The sequence below is a fragment of the Ranitomeya variabilis genome, chromosome 1 (genome assembly GCF_051348905.1).
Source record: "Ranitomeya variabilis isolate aRanVar5 chromosome 1, aRanVar5.hap1, whole genome shotgun sequence".
Lineage (NCBI taxonomy): Eukaryota > Metazoa > Chordata > Amphibia > Anura > Dendrobatidae > Ranitomeya > Ranitomeya variabilis.
This window is the reverse complement of record NC_135232.1, coordinates 263558886-263581835: the sequence shown is the minus strand read 5'-3', so window position 1 is coordinate 263581835 and position 22950 is coordinate 263558886.

The window sequence follows — 22950 nt, the reverse complement described above, 5'->3', positions numbered from 1 at the left end:
ATGCTGTTGTGCAAATGGAATAGACAACAGATGGAAATTATTGGCAATTATCAAGACACACTCAATAAAGGAGTGTGGGGACCACAGACCACATCTCAGTACCAATGCTTTCTTGCTGATGTTTTGATCACTTTTGAATGTTGGTTGTGCTTTCACACTCGTGGTAACATGAGACAAACTCTACAACCCACACAAGTGGCTCAGGTAGTGCAGCTCATCCAGGATGGCACATCAATGCGAGCTGTGGCAAGAAGGTTTGCTGTGTCTGTCAGTGTAGTGTCCAGAGGCTGGAGGCACTACCAGGAGACAGGCCAGTACACCAGGAGATGTGGAGGGGGCCATAGGAGGGCAACAACCCAGCAGCAGGACCGCTACCTCAGCCTTTGTGCAAGGAGGAACAGGAGGAGCACCGCCAGAGCCCTGCAAAATGAACTCCAGCAGGCCACAAATGTGCATGTGTCTGCACAAATGGTAAGAAACCGACTCCATGAGGATGGTCTGAGTGCCCGACGTCCACAGATGGGGGTTGTGCTCACAGCCCGACACCGTTCAGGACGCTTGGCATTTGCCACAGAACACCAGGATTGGCAAATTCGCCACTGACGCCCTGTTCTCTTCACAGATGGAAGCAGGTTCACACTGAGCACATGTGACAGACATGACAGAGTCTGGAGACACCGTGAAGAGCGATCTGCTGCCTGCAACATCCTTTAGGATGACCGGTTTGGCAGTGGGTCAGTAATGGTGTGGGGTGGCGTTTCTTTGGAGGGCTGCACAGCCCTCCATGTGCTCGCCAGAGGTAGCCTGACTGCCATTACGTACCCTCAGACCCCTTGTGAGACCATATGCTGTGCGATTGGCCTTGGGTTCTTCCTAATGCAGGACTGTCACGATATTGTATGAAGTATAATATGATGTTGTAGTTTTGTCCTTCAGCCCATGCTGTGGGCTACAAAACCCCTCCTTCCCTTTCACTCAGCCAAGAGCTGCCTTGCCAATGTATGTGGGGGGAGTTTTATTGAAGAAAGGAATTTACGACCGGCATAGCTGCATTGGAAAGCTTTGCCAGCTAGAACTGGATTAGAAATCTCTAGAATCCATGAGGGTCTTTTGTTCCATTATTGTAAGATATTGGGCCAACCATTTAAGATAGGAACAGGAAAATATATATTCTTAATCTCCCTCGGTGGATCTATCCGCCACGGTAAGTACGGGCTTCTAACTCCATCTGGTAAAGAAGTAGGGATTTCTCTGTAATTATGCATCACAAATAGGACATATTTGATCTCATTAGAATGCCAATATTAAGACGAGATGAATGCTGGGTTTATTATGACTATGACATGTTCTGGAGCAGAGATATAGGTATTAGACAAACTTGTATGACATTTACTAAGACTGAAGAAAGAGGAGGGGCGATCTTAACTCAACCCTTTCGGTGATGTCACAGGCTGCAGCTATAAGTTTTTTGGCCAGACTCCAGCAAGGGTCTGTCTGCTGGAGTCTGACTTGAAGAGCTATTCCTACCCAGAGTCCTAATGCACTGGGACAGATGGAAACTCCACTAGCCTGGTTGCCTCAAATGATCTGACCACATGTAAGTGTTATTTCTTATGTAATCCCTGTTTTTTTTATAATTACCTTGTACATATATGCAATTGTCTCTTTTGTAACATCTTTATATAACTTTTTATAAACACTGCCTTAAAATCATTTATGGAGTATAATATTTAATATACTAGATTCGTTCTTCATGCTCTAAAACGTACCCTGTCTCCTGAAGGGAATTACGCTGTTTTGGGATAGCTTCGGACCCGTTTAATCGAAGCTGGTGGCAGCTTACCGTGTGCAGGCCTCTGGGTGTCATTGTAGCGACTGCGGCGTTGATAATTATTGTTCCTGCCTGAGTGGGAGTAGTTTATCGCGTCGCTGCAGCGTGCCCAATAGCCAGTACATAGCAGGCAGCCTTTCTGGCGACTAATTACCCTAGGTGCAGTACTTAATCTGACCTGACAGTAAGGGGGGCGCCAGAGAGCTGCAAGGTTTAAGTGGAACTGTAAGCGGGATATTCATAGATCCCTGCAGTTCATGGTATATTGAAGAGCAGTGGGATACCTAAAATAAGCCCCTGCTGTAAACTAAGAGGTAAATAGCCTTGTGTTTTTTTTATCACATTGTAGCAGTGGAGGGATAACTAAGATAAGCCCCCTGCACATGTGATAGACGTCTGTTGGCCTAAAGTCACCCCAATCCGTGACGTAGGGGTGACGGTCACGGTGTGAATCGTGACAAATTGGTGGCAAGGCGGTGGGATATTAGAGCATTAGTGATTCGGTTTGAGCAATCATTCCTCTCACTAAAAACTTGCAGAAAGTTCTTGCGAGGACTCTGCGCAAATAAGTTTGGAGAACGAACTCAGTGTTTATTAGTCCTGAGACAATTGTGTGTACTGGTAATTATCCCCTTCCTTTCTCTTCGTTTTTCTGTCCTATCTTTTATTTGGCAACCATGGTTGTGCTGGGAGAAACCTTTTATGAGCAGCAGACCAAAGACACCCTTATAGCCTTATGCAAGTCACAGCACATTGACTTTGCAGGCAAAAACAAAGCCCAACTGATCGCAGTTCTGGTGCAATGGGAAGCCGCTCTAGACCACTCTCAGAGCCCAGTGGCCGCAGAAGCCAGCACCAGCGAACATGGTGCTGCAGCAGAGGTCCAACCACTGAATACAGGCCCGACTAGCAACCAGGGCGAATTGGACCCCCATCTGCTGGCGGCCTTGAAAGAATTCCCCACTTACGACCATGAGGGACGTCGGCAGCTGATTCAGCAATACCGGCAGGAGGCCGAGGCCCGAGCCGAGCGAGAGGCCCAGGCCCAGGCCCAGCGAGCGGAGCAGCAAGCGGAGCGGGAGTACCAGCTGCAGTTAGCCCGACTGCAAATGCAGGGGTCGTCCCAGTCCAGCCGTGAGCCCAGCAGCGCTCAGATACCGAAGCCCCGGCCCGATCACTTCCCTGTTATGGAAAAGGACGGGGACTTGGACACTTTTCTGCGGGCCTTTGAGAAAGCCTGCAGACAGTACCGGCTGCCTACAGATGAATGGGCCCGGTACCTGACACCAGGGCTGAGAGGCAAAGCTCTGGAGGCGTTTGCTGCACTCCCGCAAGAAGAAGATGGTGACTATGAGGCCATCAAGCAGGCCCTGGTAACAAAGTACCAGCTTACACCTGAGGTTTACCGTAGAAAGTTCCGGAACCTCCAACGAGGCCCACACGACAGCTACGGCGATGTGGTGCATGGACTTAGGACCCACTTTCACCAGTGGATCCAAGGACTGTCAGTGACCACCTTTGAGCAGCTGGAAGACCTGATGATCAAAGACCAGTTCTTACATCTTTGCCCAGCTGAGGTGCGACAGTTCGTGATGGACAGAGAGCCCAAAGACGTGATGAAAGCAGCGCAGATTGCCGATGCCTATGAGGTCAACCGTAGATCGGAAGTGCGGAAGCCAGTCACCACCAGCTGGAGAGGGGGTAAGCCTGCAACCAACTCCAGTACCCCTGCCAGCCAACACACCAGAGGTCCGGTCCCCGTAGCCAACAGCATCAGACTTACCACTGAACCTCGCCACTGTTATGTCTGCAAGCGGACTGGTCATATCAGTCCCAACTGTCCAGACAAGCAGAAGAACACCTCATCCAAGGCCCCAGGGCCTAATGCAGCAGTTCTTTTGGTGGGTGGTGTGGCTGGGAGGGTGTGTGACAACGTACAGCAACGTACAGCACGTTGCTACAGGCCTCAAAGACACCAGGGCTGAACGAACCCTCATCCGACCCGAACTGGCGGCCCATGAAGAAATCATTCCGGGGAAAACCCTGTCACTGGGATTGGGGGCATCAGCTGTCCCTTGCCAATGGCCCGGGTTTATATTGATTGGGGTGCCGGGAGCGGGGTGAAGGAAGTGGGGCTGTCTGATAATTTGCCCACTGATGTTTTGTTGGGGACTGATTTGGGGAGGATGGTTGCATACTACGTCCCTGACATCCCTACCCAATCTGCTAATAAGGGTAACATTAACCCTGATGATGAGGATGATGATGATGATGATGGGAAATCGCATGTGTTACCTGACCATGCTTTATCTTGTAATGATGCATCTGATAACCATTTTTTCCCTAGGATTGATGGTGAAAATGTTGTACATGTGCCAACTGAACCTGATAATGATTTTTCTGTGCAAGTTGATGTGTCCATAGGTACAGTGAGACAAACTGGTACCTGGTGGTAACATGAGACAAACTCTACAACCCACACAAGTGGCTCAGGTAGTGCAGCTCATCCAGGATGGCACATCAATGCGAGCTGTGGCAAGAAGGTTTGCTGTGTCTGTCAGTGTAGTGTCCAGAGGCTGGAGGCACTACCAGGAGACAGGCCAGTACACCAGGAGATGTGGAGGGGGCCATAGGAGGGCAACAACCCAGCAGCAGGACCGCTACCTCAGCCTTTGTGCAAGGAGGAACAGGAGGAGCACTGCCAGAGCCCTGCAAAATGAACTCCAGCAGGCCACAAATGTGCATGTGTCTGCACAAATGGTAAGAAACCGACTCCATGAGGATGGTCTGAGTGCCCGACGTCCACAGATGGGGGTTGTGCTCACAGCCCGACACCGTTCAGGACGCTTGGCATTTGCCACAGAACACCAGGATTGGCAAATTCGCCACTGACGCCCTGTTCTCTTCACAGATGGAAGCAGGTTCACACTGAGCACATGTGACAGACATGACAGAGTCTGGAGACACCGTGGAGAGCGATCTGCTGCCTGCAACATCCTTTAGGATGACCGGTTTGGCAGTGGGTCAGTAATGGTGTGGGGTGGCGTTTCTTTGGAGGGCTGCACAGCCCTCCATGTGCTCGCCAGAGGTAGCCTGACTGCCATTACGTACCCTCAGACCCCTTGTGAGACCATATGCTGTGCGATTGGCCTTGGGTTCTTCCTAATGCAGGACTGTCACGATATTGTATGAAGTATAATATGATGTTGTAGTTTTGTCCTTCAGCCCATGCTGTGGGCTACAAAACCCCCCCTTCCCTTTCACTCAGCCAAGAGCTGCCTTGCCAATGTATGTGGGGGGAGTTTTATTGAAGAAAGGAATTTACGACCGGCATAGCTGCATTGGAAAGCTTTGCCAGCTAGAACTGGATTAGAAATCTCTAGAATCCATGAGGGTCTTTTGTTCCATTATTGTAAGATATTGGGCCAACCATTTAAGATAGGAACAGGAAAATATATATTCTTAATCTCCCTCGGTGGATCTATCCGCCACGGTAAGTACGGGCTTCTAACTCCATCTGGTAAAGAAGTAGGGATTTCTCTGTAATTATGCATCACAAATAGGACATATTTGATCTCATTAGAATGCCAATATTAAGACGAGATGAATGCTGGGTTTATTATGACTATGACATGTTCTGGAGCAGAGATATAGGTATTAGACAAACTTGTATGACATTCACTAAGACTGAAGAAAGAGGAGGGGCGATCTTAACTCAACCCTTTTGGTCATGTCACAGGCTGCAGCTATAAGTTTTTTGGCCAGACTCCAGCAAGGGTCTGTCTGCTGGAGTCTGACTTGAAGAGCTATTCCTACCCAGAGTCCTAATGCACTGGGACAGATGGAAACTCCACTAGCCTGGTTGCCTCAAATGATCTGACCACATGTAAGTGTTATTTCTTATGTAATCCCTGTTTTTTTTATAATTACCTTGTACATATATGCAATTGTCTCTTTTGTAACATCTTTATATAACTTTTTATAAACACTGCCTTAAAATTATTTATGGAGTATAATATTTAATATACTAGATTCGTTCTTCATGCTCTAAAACGTACCCTGTCTCCTGAAGGGAATTATGCTGTTTTGGGTTAGCTTCGGACCCGTTTAATCGAAGCTGGTGGCAGCTTACCGTGTGCAGGCCTTTGGGTGTCATTGTAGCGACTGCGGCGTTGATAATTATTGTTCCTGCCTGAGTGGGAGTAGTTTATCGCGTCGCTGCAGCGTGCCCAATAGCCAGTACATAGCAGGCAGCCTTTCTGGCGACTAATTACCCTAGGTGCAGTACTTAATCTGACCTGACAGTAAGGGGGGCGCCAGAGAGCTGCAAGGTTTAAGTGGAACTGTAAGCGGGATATTCATAGATCCCTGCAGTTCATGGTATATTGAAGAGCAGTGGGATACCTAAAATAAGCCCCTGCTGTAAACTAAGAGGTAAATAGCCTTGTGTTTTTTTTATCACATTGTAGCAGTGGAGGGATAATTAAGATAAGCCCCCTGCACATGTGATAGACGTCTGTTGGCCTAAAGTCACCCCAATCCGTGAGGTGATCCGTAGGGGTGACGGTCACGGTGTGAATCGTGACAAATTGGTGGCAAGGCGGTGGGATATTAGAGCATTAGTGATTCGGTTTGAGCAATCATTCCTCTCACTAAAAACTTGCAGAAAGTTCTTGCGAGGACTCTGCGCAAATAAGTTTGGAGAACGAACTCAGTGTTTATTAGTCCTGAGACAATTGTGTGTACTGGTAATTATCCCCTTCCTTTCTCTTCGTTTTTCTGTCCTATCTTTTATTTGGCAACCATGGTTGTGCTGGGAGAAACCTTTTATGAGCAGCAGACCAAAGACACCCTTATTGCCTTATGCAAGTCACAGCACATCGACTTTGCAGGCAAAAACAAAGCCCAACTGGTCGCAGTTCTGGTGCAATGGGAAGCCGCTCTAGACCACTCTCAGAGCCCAGTGGCCGCAGAAGCCAGCACCAGCGAACATGGTGCTGCAGCAGAGGTCCAACCACTGAATACGGGCCCGACTAGAAACCAGGGCGAATTGGACCCCCATCTGCTGGCGGCCTTGAAAGAATTCCCCACTGACGACCATGAGGGACGTCGGCAGCTGATTCAGCAATACCGGCAGGAGGCCGAGGCCCGAGCCGAGCGAGAGGCCCAGGCCCAGCGAGCCGAGCGGCAAGCGGAACGGGAGTACCAGCTGCAGTTAGCCCGACTGCAAATGCAGGGGTCGTCAAAGTCCAGCCGTGAGCCCAGCAGCGCTCAGATACCGAAGCCCCGGCCCGATCACTTCCCTGTTATGGAAAAGGACGGGGACTTGGACACTTTTCTGCGGGCCTTTGAGAAAGCCTGCAGACAGTACCGGCTGCCTACAGATGAATGGGCCCGGTACCTGACACCAGGGCTGAGAGGCAAAGCTCTGGAGGCGTTTGCTGCACTCCCGCAAGGAGAAGATGGTGACTATGAGGCCATCAAGCAGGCCCTGGTAACAAAGTACCAGCTTACACCTGAGGTTTACCGTAGAAAGTTCCGGAACCTCCAACGAGGCCCACACGACAGCTACGGCGATGTGGTGCATGGACTTAGGACCCACTTACACCAGTGGATCCAAGGACTGTCAGTGACCACCTTTGAGCAGCTGGAAGACCTGATGATCAAAGACCAGTTCTTACATCTTTGCCCAGCTGAGGTGCGACAGTTCGTGATGGACAGAGAGCCCAAAGACGTGATGAAAGCAGCGCTGATTGCCGATGCCTATGAGGCCAACCGTAGATCGGAAGTGCGGAAGCCAGTCACCACCAGCTGGAGAGGGGGTAAGCCTGCAACCAACTCCAGTACCCCTGCCAGCCAACACACCAGAGGTCCTGTCCCCGTAGCCAACAGCATCAGACTTACCACTGAACCTCGCCACTGTTATGTCTGCAAGCGGACTGGTCATATCAGTCCCAACTGTCCAGACAAGCAGAAGAACACGTCATCCAAGGCCCCAGGGCCTAATGCAGCAGTTCTTTTGGTGGGTGGTGTGGCTGGGAGGGTGTGTGACAACGTACAGCACGTCACCGTGGGAGGCCATGTTGCTACAGGCCTCAAAGACACCGGGGCTGAACGAACCCTCATCCGACCCAAACTGGCGGCCCATGAAGAAATCATTCCGGGGAAAACCCTGTCACTGGGATTGGGGGCATCAGCTGTCCCTTGCCAATGGCCCGGGTTTATATTGATTGGGGTGCCGGGAGCGGGGTGAAGGAAGTGGGGCTGTCTGATAATTTGCCCACTGATGTTTTGTTGGGGACTGATTTGGGGAGGATGGTTGCATACTACGTCCCTGACATCCCTCCCCAATCTGCTAATAAGGGTAACATTAACCCTGATGATGAGGATGATGTTGATGATGGGAAATCGCATGTGTTACCTGACCATGCTTTATCTTGTAATGATGCATCTGATAACCATTTTTTCCCTAAGATTGATGGTGAAAATGTTGTACCTGTGCCAACTGAACCTGATAATGATTTTTCTGTGGAAGTTGATGTGTCCATAGGTACAGGAATGCTCAGCCACGTCGCTCTGCGGAGTGAGACGAGTGAGGAACCCCTAGCAGGGGCAAGTGTCGGTGCTACAGGAAATGGGGAGATACATGGGAACCTGTTGTGGATTCTGTTTTTGGGCTCCCTCTGGTGGTTACGGCTGGTACTGGGTGACTTTGGTGGGTTGCGGTCTCTGGTTTCCACCTGTCCATCAGAGGCTGGGTGTTTCCTATTTAACCTGGCTTTCCTGTCATTCCCTTGCCGGCTATCAATGTACTCTGATGTGCTCAGTTTGGTTCCTGACTACCTGCTCCCAGATCTCTCAGGATAAGCTAAGTTTTGTTTTTCAGTTGTTTGGTTTTTTGTCCAGCTTGCTAATTATGACTCTATGCTAGCTGGTAGCTCTAGTGGGCTGAGGTTCTCCCCATGTGCCATGAGTTGGCACATGGGTTCTTGTAATCTCAGGATGGTTTTTGATTAGGGTTTTTTGCTGACCGCTCAGACCCCTTTTGTATCATTCTGCTTTCTAGTTATAGCGGGCCTCATTTTGCTAAATCTATTTTCATCTCTATGTGCGTGCCTTCCTCTCATTTCACCGTCAATACATGTGGGGGGGCAACTATACCTTTTGGGGTTCATTCCTCTGGAGGCAAGCTAGGTCTTTATTTCCTCTGCAGTGCTAGTTAGCTCTTAGGCTGGCGCGTGGCGTCTAGAATCAACGTAGGCACACTCCCTGGCTATTTCTAGTTGTGTTTGTCAGGAGTAGGGCAGCGGTCAGCCCAGGTTCCATCACCCTAGAGCTCGTCCGTTATTTATGTTATTTTGCTTGTCCAGTGCGATCCCCAGCCATTGGGATCCATGACAGTATAGCCGGCCCACAAAGTGTTAATTGTTTGGGCTGAAGCAGGAGAAAAAGAAGTGTTTAAGGGAAATTTTTTTTTTTTTTTCCCCTCAGAGTTTTGCTGCCTAGCCCTTAATTGCTGTCTAGCTGCTTCTTACCTCCTCTTAACCCTTGAATGGCTCTGACCTTAGCTGTTTAACATGGATGTCCAGAGTTTGGCTTCCAGCCTGAGTAATCTTGCTGCAAAAGTTCAAAACATACAGGATTTTGTTGTTCATACTCCCATGTCTGAACCTAGAATTCCTATTCCAGAGTTTTTTTCTGGAGATAGATCTACCTTCCTGAATTTCAGGAACAATTGCAAATTGTTTCTTTCTTTGAAATCTCGCTCCTCTGGAGACCCTGCTCAGCAGGTTAAGATTGTAATATCTTTCCTGCGGGGCGACCCTCAGAATTGGGCATTTGCATTGGCACCAGGGGATCCTGCATTGCTCAGTGTGGATGCGTTTTTTTCTGGCACTGGGATTGCTCTATGAGGAACCTAACCTGGAGATTCAGGCTGAAAAGGCTTTATTAGCCCTCTCTCAGGGGCATGATGAAGCGGAAGTATATTGTCAAAAATTTCGGAAATGGTCGGTGCTTACTCAGTGGAATGAGTGCGCCCTGGCTGCAAACTTCAGAGATGGTCTTTCTGAGGCCATTAAGGATATTATGGTGGGGTTCCCTGCGCCTACAGGTCTGAATGAGTCTATGGCTATGGCCATTCAGATTGATCGGCGTTTACGGGAGCGCAAACCTGTGCACCAGTTGGCAGTGTCTTCTGAACAGGCACCTGAGACTATGCAATGTGATAGAATTCAGTCCAGAAGTGAACGGCAAAATTATAGGCGGAAAAATGGATTGTGTTTTTATTGTGGTGATTCAGCTCATGTTATATCAGCATGCTCTAAACGCACAAAAAAGGTTGATAAATCTTTTGCCATTAGTACTCTGCAGTCTAAGTTCATTTTCTCTGTAACTCTGATTTGTTCACTGTCTTCCATTTCCGTCGATGCCTATGTGGATTCGGGCGCTGCCCTGAGTCTTATGGATTGGTCATTTGCCAAACGCTGCGGTTTTAGTCTGGAGCCTCTGGAAGTTCCTATTCCTTTGAAGGGAATTGACTCTACACCATTGGCTATGAATAAACCGCACTACTGGACACAAGTGACCATGCGCATGACTCCCGTTCATCAGGAGGTGATTCGCTTCCTTGTACTGTATAATTTACATGATGTACTAGTGCTTGGTCTGCCATGGTTACAAACTCATAATCCTGTCCTGGATTGGAAAACAATGTCTGTGTTAAGCTGGGGATGTCAGGGGGTTCATGATGATGCACCTCTGATTTCAATAGCTTCATCTACTCCTTCTGAGGTCCCTGCGTTTTTGTCTGACTATCGGGATGTTTTTGAGGAGCCTAAGCTCAATTCGCTCCCTCTTCATAGGGATTGTGACTGTGCTATAGAATTAATTCCTGGCAGTAAGTTCCCTAAGGGTCGTTTATTTAATCTGTCAGTGCCAGAGCATACTGCTATGCGGAATTATATTAAGGAGTCCTTGGAAAAGGGACATATTCGTCCATCTTCGTCCCCTCTGGGAGCAGGTTTTATTTTCGTGGCAAAAAAAGATGGTTCCCTGAGGCCTTGTATAGATTATCGCCTTCTGAATAAGATTACAGTCAAATATCAGTATCCATTGCCATTATTGACTGATTTGTTTGCTCGCATTAAGGGGGCTAGGTGGTTCACTAAGATAGATCTTCGCGGTGCGTATAATCTTGTGCGGATAAAACAGGGTGATGAGTGGAAAACCGCATTTATTACGCCTGAGGGCCATTTTGAGTATTTGGTAATGACTTTTGGACTTTCTAATGCTCCTTCAGTCTTTCAGTCCTTTATGCACAATATTTTCCGTGAATATCTGGATAAGTTTATGATTGTGTATTTGGATGATATTTTGGTGTTTTCTGATGACTGGGAGTCTCATGTTCTACAGGTCAGGAAGGTGTTTCAAGTCCTGCGGGCCAATTCTCTGTTTGTGAAGGGCTCAAAATGTCTCTTCGGAGTCCAGAAAATTTCTTTTTTGGGGTACATTTTTTCTCCTTCTACTATTGAGATGGATCCCGTCAAGGTTCAGGCGATTTGTGACTGGACACAACCTACATCTGTTAAGAGTCTTCAGAAGTTCTTGGGTTTTGCTAATTTTTATCGTCGGTTCATTACTAATTTTTCCAGTGTTGTTAAACCTTTGACTGATTTGACTAAAAAGGGTGCTGATGTTGCTAATTGGTCTCCTACGGCTGTGGAGGCCTTTCAGGAACTTAAGCGCCGGTTTTCTTCTGCTCCTGTGTTATGTCAACCAGATGTTTCACTTCCTTTTCAGGTTGAGGTTGATGCTTCCGAGATTGGAGCGGGGGCGGTTTTGTCACAGAGAAGTTCCAATGGCTCGGTGATGAAGCCATGTGCGTTCTTTTCTAGAAAATTCTCGCCCGCCGAGCACAATTATGATGTGGGTAATCGGGAGCTTTTGGCCATGAAGTGGGCATTTGAGGAGTGGCGTCATTGGCTTGAGGGTGCTAGACATCGTGTGGTGGTCTTGACTGATCACAAAAATCTGATTTACCTTGAGTCTGCCAGGCGTCTGAATCCTAGACAGGCTCGTTGGTCGTTGTTTTTTTCTCGTTTCAATTTTGTGGTTTCATACCTGCCAGGTTCAAAGAATGTGAAGGCAGATGCTCTTTCCAGGAGTTTTGTGCCTGACTCTCCTGGAGACTCTGGGCCTACTGGTATCCTTAGGGATGGGGTAATATTGTCCGCCGTCTCCCCAGACTTGCGACGTGCATTGCAGGAGTTTCAGGCGGATAAACCTGATCGTTGTCCACCAGAAAGACTGTTTGTTCCGGATGATTGGACCAGTAGAGTCATCTCCGAGGTCCATTCTTCTGTGTTGGCTGGTCATCCTGGAATATTTGGTACTAGAGACTTGGTGGCCAGGTCTTTTTGGTGGCCTTCCTTGTCAAGGGATGTGCGCACCTTTGTGCAGTCTTGTGAAGTGTGTGCTCGGGCTAAGCCTTGCTGTTCTCGGGCCAGTGGGTTGTTGTTATCCTTGCCTATCCCGAAGAGGCCTTGGACGCACATTTCCATGGATTTTATTTCAGATCTCCCTGTCTCACAGAAAATGTCCGTTATCTGGGTTGTGTGTGACCGCTTGTCTAAGATGGTTCATTTGGTACCCTTGCCTAAGTTGCCTTCCTCCTCTGAGTTGGTCCCTTTATTTTTTCAGAACGTGGTTCGTTTGCATGGGATTCCGGAGAATATCGTTTCTGACAGGGGATCCCAGTTTGTGTCTAGATTTTGGCGGACGTTTTGTGCTAAGATGGGCATTGATTTGTCTTTCTCGTCTGCATTCCATCCTCAGACGAATGGCCAGACGGAGCGAACTAATCAGACCTTGGAAACTTATTTAAGGTGTTTTGTTTCTGCTGATCAAGATGACTGGGTTGCCTTTTTGCCACTGGCCGAATTTGCCCTTAATAATCGGGCTAGTTCTGCTACTTTGGTCTCTCCTTTCTTTTGTAATTCGGGGTTTCATCCTCGTTTTTCCTCTGGTCAGGTGGAGCCTTCGGATTGTCCTGGAGTGGACGTGGTGGTGGACAGGCTACATCAGATTTGGAATCAGGTGGTGGACAATTTGAAGTTGTCTCAGGAGAAGACTCAGCAGTTTGCTAATCGCCGTCGCCGCGTGGGTCCCCGACTTCTTGTTGGGGACTTGGTGTGGTTGTCTTCTCGTTTTGTCCCTATGAAGGTCTCTTCTCCTAAGTTCAAGCCTCGGTTCATAGGTCCTTATAAGATCTTGGAGATTCTTAACCCTGTGTCTTTTCGTTTGGATCTCCCAGCATCGTTTGCTATTCATAATGTGTTCCATCGGTCGTTATTGCGGAGGTATGAGGTGCCCGTTGTTCCTTCGGTTGAGCCTCCTGCTCCGGTGCTGGTGGAGGGAGAATTGGAGTATGTTGTTGAGAAGATCTTGGATTCTCGTGTTTCCAGACGTAAACTCCAGTATTTGGTTAAGTGGAAGGGTTATGGTCAGGAGGATAATTCCTGGGTGGTCGCCTCTGATGTTCATGCGACTGATTTGGTCCGCGCCTTCCATAGAGCTCATCCTGATCGCCCTGGGGGTTCTCGTGAGGGTTCGGTGACCCCTCCTCAAGGGGGGGGTACTGTTGTGGATTCTGTTTTTGGGCTCCCTCTGGTGGTTACGGCTGGTACTGGGTGACTTTGGTGGGTTGCGGTCTCTGGTTTCCACCTGTCCATCAGAGGCTGGGTGTTTCCTATTTAACCTGGCTTTCCTGTCATTCCCTTGCCGGCTATCAATGTACTCTGATGTGCTCAGTTTGGTTCCTGACTACCTGCTCCCAGATCTCTCAGGATAAGCTAAGTTTTGTTTTTCAGTTGTTTGGTTTTTTGTCCAGCTTGCTAATTATGACTCTATGCTAGCTGGTAGCTCTAGTGGGCTGAGGTTCTCCCCATGTGTCATGAGTTGGCACATGGGTTCTTGTAATCTCAGGATGGTTTTTGATTAGGGTTTTTTGCTGACCGCTCAGACCCCTTTTGTATCATTCTGCTTTCTAGTTATAGCGGGCCTCATTTTGCTAAATCTATTTTCATCTCTATGTGCGTGCCTTCCTCTCATTTCACCGTCAATACATGTGGGGGGGCAACTATACCTTTTGGGGTTCATTCCTCTGGAGGCAAGCTAGGTCTTTATTTCCTCTGCAGTGCTAGTTAGCTCTTAGGCTGGCGCGTGGCGTCTAGAATCAACGTAGGCACACTCCCTGGCTATTTCTAGTTGTGTTTGTCAGGAGTAGGGCAGCGGTCAGCCCAGGTTCCATCACCCTAGAGCTCGTCCGTTATTTATGTTATTTTGCTTGTCCAGTGCGATCCCCAGCCATTGGGATCCATGACAGGAACCGCGAGGAAGGTGATGCCATGCAATTGACCAGTGCCACCGAGGAAGGTAACTGGCCCATAAGTAGCAATGCTCCTGAGGTAATGGGGGTGGATGGGGAGGTAGAGCCCATAGCAGCATCGGCTGATGGGTCTGTAGAAATCCCTGGGGAGACAGCCTACGTAGGTGCTGTCACCCGCAGTCAGAGTGCCCGGAACGCAGATAACTGTTTGCCTTCCGGACCCTCCTCAGTCATCATTGTGACTGAGCCAGAGGTGGACCCAGAGCAGGTCCCAGAGGGTTCCCGTGGGGAAGGGACCCTGACGTCACTTCTGGCTTCCCCTAGCCAGGAGTTTCAGGCCGCTCTGCACACAGATTCGAGCCTAGAGAGTTTGAGACAACTCGCCAAGACGACCATCTCCGAGACTGATAAGGAGAGGGTGGTTTGGGAACGAGGAAGGTTGTACCGGGAGACAGTACCCGGAGAATCACAAAAGGAGTGGTTGAGGGAAAGACAGCTGGTCGTTCCGCAGCAATTCCGGGGTGAGTTGTTATGGATTGCCCATGAGATCCCGCTAGCTGGACACTTGGGGATCAGCAAAACAAAGGCCCAGCTGTCTCAACACTTCTATTGGCCTAAGATGGGGTCAGATGTGTCAAACTACTGCCGCTCCTGTATCACCTGTCAAAGAGTGGGGAAGGCGGGGCCTGCTCTTAAGGCTCCCCTGATCCCTTTGCCAGTGATAGAGGAGCCTTTCCAGAGGATCGCAGTGGACATTGTGGGCCCGCTGGCCGTCCCCAGCAGCTCTGGAAAACGATATATCCTTACTGTGGTAGACTACGCTACCCGGTACCCTGAGGCAGTAGCTCTGTCATCAACTAGGGCAGATAAGGTGGCAGATGCCCTGTTGGCTATCTTTGCACGTGTAGGATTTCCCAGGGAGATGCTCACTGATCAAGGGACCCAATTCATGTCTCGCCTAATGGAGGCTCTCTGTAAGAGAATGCAGGTGAAGCACCTGGTATCGAGTGCGTATCACCCACAGACCAATGGCTTGTGTGAACGCTTCAATGGTACCCTGTTGTGATTTTGCTTTTTGCTCCCTCTAGTGGTCATTAGTGATTTGACTCTGGAGCGTCTGTCTTTTCCTATATCCTCACCTGGGCCGTTAGTTCAGGGGCGTTGCTATATTAGCTCCCTGGACCTTCAGTTCAATGCCTGGCATCGTTGAAATCAGAGCTAATCTGTTGTGCTCTTGTCCTCTGATCCTGGTTCCTGTTTTTCAAGCTAAGTCTGCTTCTTTGCTTTTTGCTTTTGTTTTGTTTGGTATTTTTGTCCAGCTTGTTCCTATCTGTATCCTGACCTTTGCTGGAAGCTCTAGGGGGCTGGTGTTCTCCCCCCGGACCGTTAGACGGTTCGGGGGTTCTTGAATCTCCAGCGTGGATTTTTATAGGGTTTTTGTTGACCAGATAAGTTATCTTGCTATATTCTGCTATTAGTAAGCTGGCCTCTCTGTGCTGAACCTGGTTCATTTCTGTGTTTGTCATTTCCTCTTACCTCACCGTTATTATTTGTGGGGGGCTTGTATCTTGCTTTGGGGTCCCTTTCTCTGGAGGCAAGAGAGGTCTTTGTTTTCTTCTCCTAGGGGTAGTTAGATTTTCCGGCTGGCGCGAGTCATCTAGCGATCACCGTAGGCATGATCCCCGGCTACTTCTAGTGTTGGCGTTAGGAGTAGCTATTTGGTCAACCCAGTTACCACAGCCCTATGAGCTGGATTTTTGTATCTTGCAGACTTACACGTTCCTCTGAGACCCTGTCCACTGGGGTCATAACAGTATGCCAGGCCAGTATTAAATGTTTAATGCATTGCAGAAGTGGGATTATAAGAAAGAAAATTTTGAGTTTTTTTTTTTTCCCTCTCTCATTTTTTTTTTTTTTTTTCTTTTCCCCTTTACCTCAGAGTGGCTTAAGCTTGCTGCAGACATGAATGTCCAGACCTTGATTACAAGTGTGGACCAGCTTGCCGCTCGTGTGCAGGGTATACAAGATTATGTTACCAGAAATCCTAGGTCTGAACCCAAGATTCCGATTCCTGAACTGTTTTCAGGAGACCGATTTAAGTTTAGGAATTTCAGGAATAATTGTAAATTATTTTTGTCCCTGAAACCTTGTTCGTCTGGAGACTCTGCTCAACAAGTAAAAATTGTTATTTCATTCTTACGGGGTGACCCTCAGGATTGGGCTTTTTCGTTGGCGCCAGGAGATCCGGCATTGGCTGATATTGATGCGTTTTTTCTGGCGCTCGGTTTACTTTATGAGGAACCCAATCTTGAGATTCAGGCAGAGAAAGCCTTGCTGGCTATGTCTCAGGGCCAGGACGAGGCTGAGGTGTATTGCCAAAAATTTCGGAAATGGTCCGTGCTGACACATTGGAACGAGTGTGCACTGGCCGCTAATTTTAGAAATGGCCTTTCTGAGGCCATTAAGAATGTTATGGTGGGTTTTCCCATTCCCACAGGTCTGAATGATACCATGTCCCTGGCTATTCAAATTGACCGGCGGTTGCGGGAGCGCAAAACCGCAAATTCCCTCATGTTGTTGTCTGAACAGACACCTGATGTGATGCAATGTGATAGAAAAACCGCAAATTCCCTCATGGTGTTGTCTGAACGGACACCTGATTTGATGCAATGTGATAGAATCCTGACTAGAAATGAGAGGAAAATTCATAGACGCCGGAATGGCTTGTGCTACTACTGTGGTGATTCTACACATGTTATCTCAGCATGCTCTAAACGTATATCTAAGGTTGTTAGTCCTGTCACCGTTGGTAATTTGCATCCTAAGTTTATTCTGTCTGTAACTTTGATTTGCTCACTGTCATCTTATCCTGTCATGGCGTTTGTAGATTCGGGTGCTGCCCTGAGTCTTATGGATCTCTCATTTGCTAAGCGCTGTGGTTTTATTCTTGAACCATTAGAAAATCCTATCCCTCTTAGGGGTATTGATGCTACGCCATTGGCAGAAAATAAGCCGCAGTATTGGACACAGGTTACCATGTGCATGACTCCTGAACACCGCGAGGTGATACGTTTTCTCGTTCTACATAAAATGCATGATTTGGTTGTTTTGGGGCTGCCATGGTTACAGACCCATAATCCAGTCCTTGACTGGAAGGCTATGTCAGTGTCTAGTTGGGGCTGTCGTGGTATTCATGAGGATTCCCTGCCTGTGTCTATTGCTTCTTCTACGCCTTCGGAAGTTCCGGAGTACTTGTCTGATTATCAGGATGTCTTTAGCGAGTCCAGGTCCAGTGCATTGCCTCCTCATAGGGAATGTGACTGTGCAATAGATTTGATTCCAGGCAGTAAATTTCCTAAGGGAAGACTGTTTAATCTGTCGATACCTGAACATACCGCTATGCGTTCATATATCAAGGAGTCTCTGGAGAAAGGACACATCCGTCCGTCTTCTTCCCCTCTTGGTGCGGGATTCTTTTTTGTGGCTAAAAAGGACGGATCTTTGAGGCCTTGTATTGACTATCGGCTTTTAAATAAGATCACTGTCAAATTTCAGTATCCTTTGCCGCTGTTGTCTGACTTGTTTGCCCGGATTAAAGGTGCCAAGTGGTTTACCAAGATAGACCTTCGTGGTGCGTACAACCTTGTGCGCATTAAGCAAGGGGATGAATGGAAAACCGCATTCAATACGCCCGAAGGTCATTTTGAGTACTTGGTGATGCCTTTTGGGCTCTCTAATGCCCCTTCAGTTTTTCAGTCCTTTATGCATGACATTTTCCGGAACTATCTGGATAAATTTCTGATCGTTTATCTGGATGATATTCTGTTTTTTTCTGATAATTGGAACTCGCATGTGGAGCAGGTCAGGATGGTCTTTAAAATTTTGCGTGAAAATTCTTTGTTTGTCAAGGGCTCAAAGTGTCTTTTTGGTGTACAGAAGGTTCCCTTTTTGGGGTTCATTTTTTCCCCTTCTGCTGTGGAGATGGACCCAGTCAAGGTCCGAGCTATTCTTGATTGGACTCAGCCCTCGTCAGTTAAGAGTCTTCAGAAGTTCTTGGGTTTCGCTAACTTCTACCGTCGTTTTATCGCTAACTTTTCTAGCATTGTGAAACCTTTGACGGATATGACCAAGAAGGGCTCCGATGTGGTTAATTGGGCTCCTGCTGCCGTGGAGGCTTTCCAGGAGTTGAAACGTCGGTTTACTTCAGCGCCTGTTTTGTGCCAGCCTGATGTCTCGCTTCCCTTTCAAGTTGAGGTGGATGCTTCAGAGATTGGAGCAGGGGCCGTTTTGTCGCAGAGAGGCCCTGGTTGCTCTGTTATGAGACCTTGCGCCTTTTTCTCTAGGAAGTTTTCGCCTGCGGAGCGAAATTATGATGTGGGCAATCGGGAGTTGTTGGCCATGAAATGGGCATTTGAGGAGTGGCGTCATTGGCTCGAGGGTGCTAAGCATCGTGTGGTGGTCTTGACTGATCACAAAAATCTGATGTATCTCGAGTCTGCTAAACGCCTGAATCCTAGACAGGCCCGCTGGTCATTGTTTTTTTCCCGTTTTGACTTTGTTGTCTCGTATTTACCAGGTTCAAAGAATGTGAAGGCCGATGCTCTTTCCAGGAGCTTTGTGCCTGATGCTCCTGGAGTCGCTGAACCTGTTGGTATTCTTAAGGATGGTATTATCTTGTCAGCTATTTCTCCTGATCTGCGACGTGTGTTGCAGAGATTTCAGGCTGATAGGCCTGATTCTTGTCCACCTGACAGACTGTTTGTGCCTGATAAGTGGACCAGCAGAGTCATTTCCGAGGTTCATTCCTCGGTGTTGGCAGGTCACCCAGGAATTTTTGGCACCAGAGATCTGGTGGCCAGATCCTTTTGGTGGCCTTCCTTGTCTAGGGATGTGCGGTCATTTGTACAGTCCTGTGGGACTTGTGCTCGAGCTAAGCCTTGCTGTTCTCGTGCCAGCGGGTTGCTCTTGCCCTTGCCTGTCCCTAAGAGACCTTGGACACATATCTCCATGGATTTCATTTCTGATCTTCCGGTGTCTCAGGGCATGTCTGTTATCTGGGTGATATGTGATCGCTTCTCCAAGATGGTCCATTTGGTTCCTTTGCCTAAACTGCCTTCCTCTTCCGATCTGGTTCCTGTGTTTTTCCAGAACGTGGTTCGTTTGCACGGCATCCCTGAGAATATTGTGTCAGACAGAGGATCCCAGTTCGTTTCCAGATTCTGGCGATCCTTTTGTAGTAGGATGGGCATTGACTTGTCGTTTTCGTCTGCTTTCCATCCTCAGACTAATGGACAGACGGAGCGAACTAATCAGACTTTGGAGGCTTATTTGAGGTGTTTTGTCTCTGCTGATCAGGACGATTGGGTGACCTTCTTGCCGTTAGCTGAGTTTGCCCTTAATAATCGGGCTAGTTCCGCCACCTTGGTTTCGCCGTTTTTCTGCAACTCTGGTTTCCACCCTCGTTTTTCTTCGGGTCATGTGGAACCTTCTGACTGCCCTGGGGTGGATTCTGTGGTGGATAGGTTGCAGCGGATCTGGAATCTTGTGGTGGACAACTTGAAGTTGTCACAGGAGAGGGCTCAGCGCTTTGCCAACCGCCGCCGCGGTGTGGGTCCCCGACTACGTGTTGGGGATTTGGTGTGGCTTTCTTCCCGCTTTGTTCCTATGAAGGTTTCCTCTCCCAAATTTAAACCTCGTTTTATTGGTCCTTACAAGATATTGGAAATTCTTAATCCTGTATCCTTTCGCCTGGATCTACCTGTGTCGTTTGCTATCCACAACGTGTTTCATAGGTCCTTGTTGCGGCGGTACGTTGTGCCTGTGGTTCCTTCTGCTGAGCCTCCTGCTCCGGTGTTGGTTGAGGGCGAGTTGGAGTACGTGGTGGAGAAGATCTTGGATTCTCGTCTCTCCAGGCGGAGGCTTCAGTACCTGGTCAAGTGGAAGGGCTATGGTCAGGAAGATAATTCCTGGGTGGTCGCCTCTGATGTTCATGCGGCCGATTTAGTTCGTGCCTTTCATGCCGCTCATCCTGATCGCCCTGGTGGTCGTGGTGAGGGTTCGGTGACCCCTCACTAAGGGGGGGGGTACTGTTGTGATTTTGCTTTTTGCTCCCTCTAGTGGTCATTAGTGATTTGACTCTGGAGCGTCTGTCTTTTCCTATATCCTCACCTGGGCCGTTAGTTCAGGGGCGTTGCTATATTAGCTCCCTGGATCTTCAGTTCAATGCCTGGCATCGTTGAAATCAGAGCTAATCTGTTGTGCTCTTGTCCTCTGATCCTGGTTCCTGTTTTTCAAGCTAAGTCTGCTTCTTTGCTTTTTGCTTTTGTTTTGTTTGGTATTTTTGTCCAGCTTGTTCCTATCTGTATCCTGACCTTTGCTGGAAGCTCTAGGGGGCTGGTGTTCTCCCCCCGGACCGTTAGACGGTTCGGGGGTTCTTGAATCTCCAGCGTGGATTTTTATAGGGTTTTTGTTGACCAGATAAGTTATCTTGCTATATTCTGCTATTAGTAAGCTGGCCTCTCTGTGCTGAACCTGGTTCATTTCTGTGTTTGTCATTTCCTCTTACCTCACCGTTATTATTTGTGGGGGGCTTGTATCTTGCTTTGGGGTCCCTTTCTCTGGAGGCAAGAGAGGTCTTTGTTTTCTTCTCCTAGGGGTAGTTAGATTCTCCGGCTGGCGCGAGTCATCTAGCGATCACCGTAGGCATGATCCCCGGCTACTTCTAGTGTTGGTGTTAGGAGTAGCTATTTGGTCAACCCAGTTACCACAGCCCTATGAGCTGGATTTTTGTATCTTGCAGACTTACACGTTCCTCTGAGACCCTGTCCACTGGGGTCATAACAGTACCCTCAAACAGATGCTACGCATGCTGGTTGAGACACAAGGGCGCGACTGGGAGCGGTACCTCCCACACCTGCTATTCGCTTACCAAGAGGTTCCGCAGGCCTCGACAGGGTTCTCCCCCTTTGAGCTCCTGTATGGCAGGCGAGTCCGGGGACCCCTTGGGTTGGTAAGAGAATCCTGGGAAGAGAAGCCGAACCCTTCTGAAGTGTCCATAGTGGAGTATCTCATGCGCTTTCGTGACAAGATGCAGACCTTGACGCAGTTGGTGCATGACAACATGACGCGGGCTCAGGCTGATCAGAAGCACTGGTACGACCAGAACGCCTGGGAGCGGACCTACCACGTGGGTCAGAAGGTGTGGGTGCTGGTCCCCGTACCAACGGATAAGCTTCAGGCAGCCTGGGAGGGCCCGTACGTCGTCCACCAACAGCTCAACCCGGTCACCTACGTGGTAACGCTTAACCACGCTCGGGGTAGGCGAAAGGCCTTTCATGTCAACATGATGAAGGCTCATCACGAACGTGAACCTTTCATCCTACCGGTTAGCAGCGTACCCGAAGACGGGGAGGAAGACACCCTCCTGGACATGCTGGCCCAAGCCAAGGCCGGTGGGTCCATCGAGGATGTGGAGGTAAGTGCCTTGTTAACTGAACCACAGCGGTTGCAGTTGCAAACCACACTGGAACCCTTCCGGGTCGTGTTCTCCAACCGGCCTGGAAGGACTGAGTTAGCAGTCCATGAGGTGGACACCGGGAATCATACCCCACTACGGCGAACACCCTATCGAATCTCCGACCAGGTGCAGCAGGTTATGCGCCAGGAGATCGATGAGATGTTACAGCTGGGGGTGATTCGACGGTCAAAGAGCACGTGGGCCTCACCTGTAGTTCTCGTGCCAAAGAAGGACCGGACCACCCGGTCCTGCGTGGACTACAGGGGGCTCAACGCTATTACAGCCTCTGACACGCACCCAATGCCGCGCATCAATGAGCTGCTTGAGAAGTTAGCTGGCGCAAAATACCTGACCATTATGGTCCATTATGGATCTGAGTCGAGGATACTGGCAGATTCCCCTGAGCCCCGAGGCGCAGGAGAAGTCCGCCTTTATCACACCCTTTGGACTGTACGAGTCCACGGTCATGCCCTTCGGCATGAAGAATGCCCCTGCCACTTTCCAGCAGATGGTCAACCTCCTGCTTCAGGGACTGGAGAAGTACGCAGTGGCGTACTTGGATGACATTGCCATCTTCAGTCCCTCCTGGGAGGAATACCTGCAGCATCTCGAGGAGGTGCTCAGGCGAATTCACCGAGCAGGACTGACTATCAAGCTGGGAAAGTGCCAGATGGGCATGAGGGAGGTCCACTACCTGGGGCACCGGGTAGGCGGAGACACCCTAAAGCCAGAGCCTGAGAAAGTGGGCGCGATCGTGAACTGGCCCACTCCCAGGACCAAGAAACAGGTGATGTCCTTCCTGGGCACTGCAGGGTACTATAGGCGCTTCGTACAGCACTATAGTAGCCTGGCAAAACCTTTGACGGACCTCACCAGGAAGAAGCTACCCCACATCGTCAACTGGACAGATGGCTGTGAGGGGACCTTTCAGGCGTTGAAAACAGCACTGTGCAACGCCCCTGTGTTGAAAGCAGCCGACAGCAGTAGGCCGTTCTTGGTACAGACCGATGCCAGCGAGTTTGGCCTTGGTGCTGTGCTCAGCCAGGTTGACTCGGAGGACCAAGAGCACCCGTGTTGTACCTGAGCCGGAAACTTTTGCCGAGGGAAGTGGCCTACTCCACCATCGAGAAGGAGTGCCTGGCCATAGTCTGGGCCCTGCAGCGCTTGTAGCCCTACTTGTACAGTCGCACCTTCACCGTGGTGATCAACCACCAC